The sequence below is a fragment of the Dama dama genome, chromosome 1, assembly GCF_033118175.1.
Source record: "Dama dama isolate Ldn47 chromosome 1, ASM3311817v1, whole genome shotgun sequence".
In the NCBI taxonomy this organism is placed as follows: domain Eukaryota; kingdom Metazoa; phylum Chordata; class Mammalia; order Artiodactyla; family Cervidae; genus Dama; species Dama dama.
Genome location: NC_083681.1, coordinates 30,700,176 through 30,704,821, shown reverse-complemented (window position 1 = coordinate 30,704,821; position 4,646 = coordinate 30,700,176).

Sequence of the window (4,646 nt, the reverse complement as noted above, 5' to 3'; positions counted from 1 at the left end):
CTTTACTACTGAGCCACCTAAAACAAAATCTGACTACATGTTGGATCTTTCTTTTACTTTAATCTTTGCTTCCTGTTGCTTTTGTCCACTAACAGGATACTGTCTGTACATAATGGTCTGCCATAGGGAACCCTCCCTTCTGCCCGAAGATTAAACCAAAGTGCCTTTGTTTAGGGAGACATCCGGATCTTTTCCACCTGTGAATGGCTATTAGAAAGAAGAAATTAACACATTTCCTTCCCTCTATTACCCAAGACTGGCCATTCCAGGAGATATTTGCAAGATTTATGACCTTTTTGGGCTTTCTAGGTGGCTCAGTGGTAAAGGATCTGCCTGCCAATGCAGGGGACTTGGGTTTGATCCCTGGATTGGGAAGATCCCAGCCTGGCAGGCTACAGTCCATGGGGTCGCAAAGAGGCGGACACAACTGAGCAACTTCACTTCACTTCACTTCTTGGAGGAGGAAATGGCATCCACTCCAGTATTCTTGTCTGGGAAATCCCATGGACAAAGAAGCCTGGTGGGCAACAGTCCATGGGGTCACAAAAGAGTTGGACATGACTGAGCATACACACACGGCCTTTTTACATACCTTACTTCCTCACCTCCTCCCCCTCTCTGTTCTATAAAAGACACCCAGACCCCGACAAGATCTTTTTTTTGAGACACTAGTCTGCCTTCTTCTCTGCCAACTTTCCAAATAAAGTCACTATTCCTAGCCTCAGCACCTTGTCTCCCAATTTACTGGCCTGTTGTGCATGGAGCACAGAGAGCTAGGACTCAGTAAAACTGCCACAGCCTATACATACTCAGTTAATGGTCAGGCCAAAAATTCCTCCCTTTTTCTCATGCCACCCAATCCATCAGGAAACCCTATTGGCTCTGTATTCAAAACATCCAGAATCCAACTGCTTCTCATCTCCTCTCCTGTTACCACACTAACCAGAGTCACCATCACCTCTCATGGGATGACAGTAGTGACCTACTTGATCTCCTGCTTCTACTCTGGCTCTCTTCAGATCTGTCCTCCATTCACTGTGGGGTCCCATACCAAGGTCACAGATGCGAGACCTTGAACCAAGGCCATCTATGGAACTAACTGAACCCAGCTGTAACTGTTGCCAAAAGCCCCCCAATCCTTACAGGCAGCTTCCTGACCCCAAATTAGGCAAAAATACTCACCCTAACCAATCACCTAATGCAACCTTTCCAGCAGGAATTTTTTGTCTTGAGGCTATAAAAATTGGCTACTAACCCACAAAAACTGTCAACTCTCCCTGACCTGTCAAAAGGTCAGCCCGCTGCACTTTAAGCACCTTAAATTCACTCCCTTCTGAAATACTCTGTGTCTGGAAATTCTTATCCAACCTAGGCTCAGGCTGCCATGACATACAGTGGTTTTAGGGACTCTGTTAAAGCAAAAATCAGATCTATGTCCCTCCTCTGTTCAATGGTTCCTATCTCAGAGTAAAAGTTCAGTTCAGTTCAGTTCGTGTCCAACTCTTTGGGACACTACGGACTGCAGCACACCAGGCTTCCTGTCCATCACCAACTCCCGGAGCTTACTCAAACTCATATCCATCAAGTCGGTGATGCCATCCAACCATCTCATCCTCTGTCATCCCCTTCTCCTTCTATCTTCAGTTGCCCAGCATCAGGCTCTTTTCCAATGAGTCAGTTCTTCGCATGAGGTGGCCAAAGTATTGGAGTTTCAGCTTCAGCATCAGTCCTCCCAATGAATATTCAGGACTGATTTCCTTTAGGATGTACTGGTTGGATCTCCTTGCATTCCAAGGGACTCTGAAGAGTCTTTTCCCACACCACAGTTCAAAAGCATCAATTCTTTGGTGCTCAGCTTTCTTTGTAGTTCAACTCTCACATCCCTACATGACTACTAGAAATCTTCTTTCCAGTAAAAGTTAAAGTCACTGAAATGCTCTTAGGATCCAACAAGGGTGTTCCCTTATCTCTTTGACTTCATCTTCCACTCTCTAGCTTGCCCTCTTTCACTCCAACCGCACTGATCTTCATTCTCTTCCTCAAAGGTGGCCTATCTCAGGACATTTGCAGTACTGTTCACTCTGTTTCAAATACTCTCTGCCCAGACATCCAGACGGTTCACTCCCTTAGCTCCTTTGGGTTATCCAAAGTCACTTCATCTTTGGGGCCATCTCTGATATCACCCGACTCTGATATCACACTGTATCATCCTCCCTGCTTTATTTGCCTCTATCACTCCGACTGCCATCCAATACTATGCATTTTACTTATTTCCTTATTTGCTTATTGTCTTCTACTCCTTAAAGGCAAGCTCCTTAAAGGCAAGGACTTTGCCTGTTTTGTTCACTGCTGTATCCCCACTTCCAGGAAGATTACCCAGCATGTCCAGTAGCTATCTGTAAAATGCAATGGAATGAGGGTCCTAAGGTAAACAGAGTAGGTGGTCCCTGGAGAAAGAGAACTAGGCATGGCTTTCTTGACAGAAGAGAAGCCATTTTTGGCCAAAGCTGTTTTGTCATCTAAGCCTGGCCTCAGTGGCAGCTCTTGAACAGGTCTCAGTGATCAATGACCTTAAGTGAAGGGAAAGAATACAGAAATAAAGGAAAACCAGTCAAGAAACAATTGCTCAGTTAAGTAATAGTAAACAATAGTTTAATAAAAAGAGTCCTAGTTCTTCCTCAAGGGATATATATAAGAATCTGATGTCAATCTTTTAGTTCCGCTGGATCTAAGGTCCTCAACAAGGTGGAGGATAACTATCTGCTGAGACCCTAGACAGGTCTGAATCCAGGGAATGATGCTGACCTTTTCCAACACTCTGACTTCAATCAACTAAGGCTCTCTGTTAAAAAGCAGAGATATCACTTTGCCGACAAATTCCGTCTAGTCAAAGCTATGGTTTTTCCAGTAGTCATGTATGGATGTGATAGTTGGACCATAAAGAAAGCTGAGCACCAAAGACTTGATGCTTTTGAACTGTGGTGTTGGAGAAGACTCTTGAGTCCCTTGGACTGCAAGGATATCCAACCAGTCAATCCTAAAGGAAATGAGTCCTGACTATTCATTGGAAGGACTGTTGCTGAAGCTGAAACTCCAATACTTTGGCCACCTGATGCGAAGAACTGACTCACTGAAAAAGAGCCTGATGCTGGGAAAGACTGAAGGCAGGAGAAGGGGACCACAGCGATGAGATGGTTGGATGGCATCACGTACTCGATGGACATGATTTTGAGCAAGCTCCGGGAGTTGGTGAATGACAGGGAAGCCTGGTGTGCTTCAGTCCATGGGGTCGCAATGAGTCAGTGACTGAGGGGCTGAACCAAACTGAAGTCTGTTAACCTTTGATCCAAATCTCTGCGGAATTCCGCTTAAGCCCCTTCATGAATATGCATACACTGCTCAATCCCTTTCATGAATATGCATGTACTCTTAGCTTAAAACCCCCAATTTTGCTGTTCAGGGACACACTGCTTGGGGAAAGATCCCATGTACCCTCTTTACTTGTTGCAAGTAATAAATTCTTCCTTCTCCTGATCTTTTGACTTGGTTGTGTCTTTTGGATTGACACCCACCAAAAGGGGAACCCGGTTTGGGGGTAACAATAAGGAAACAAAAGAGCTGAGATCTGGAAGACATTTGTCTTGCACAAGAGGGACACAGCTCTCACTGCTCCTGGAGCAGAGGTAAGAATGAATTCAGCTATGTTTGTAGGCAGAACTTTGAGGATTTCCCTCCTGATTGCCTCTAGTTCCTCAGGGAAACAGAAGACAAGGAGGAACTTGGGAGAGTGGTAACGGACAAATGTAGAGAATAAGAGAAGCAGTTAAGGACACTTGGAAGGACTGATGGTCCAGGTGAAATTGAAAACCTTAGACTTGCCTTGGCACCAATCTACCTGGCCGTGTGGTTTTCTTCACGGTGGACGAAAGGGGGAAAGTTATATACAAAGAATGGAAGTAACAAAAAATCAAGTTTCCTTTGGCTTTTTCTTGAAAGACAAAAAGAGAATCTCTTCTACTGACCCGGTGCTACCGTTTACCCACTTCAGGAAACACCACCAATCACTCGTCTCATTTTAGTAAAATAAGCAGAGAGTGTCTTAAAGAGCAGAGAAGAAGGGAAGAAGCAGAAGAACTGGCCCTCTCCCAGTCGGGTGGGAAGGAGCTGGAACATTTAGCCGTCCCTAAAAGCTGAAAGCTGATATGTATGCCCTGGGGTTCAACGCTGAGCCTTCTCCCCGTGACCCTTCCTCTTTCCCAATACCTTCCAGCTGTCCCGTCGTGTCATATTCAGGTCCACTTCAGGTGCTCCAACCACCCCCTCCAAGCTCCTGTGCCTTTTCTCCACGTGGTTCTCTGTATATGTCGGTCGCCTGGGAGATCCTGGTCGGGCGGGGCTATGATGACGTCACAATAGGAACAAGCCAATCGCCGTGACGCGTCTCAGTGACGCGAGACGCGAGGTGTGGCTTTGCCGGCCCCGGCGCAATGAGGCGGCGGCCCGCTGGGTGGCGCCGATTTCCCGGGGAGGTCCTCTCTGGGCCCCCGGCGGAGGTGGGGTAGAGGCGGGCAAGAGCCGAGGCCAGGGAGCCCTCTGCGTCAGCGGCTGTTCACTGCGCCGCTCCAGTACCAGCCGGGACTCACCCG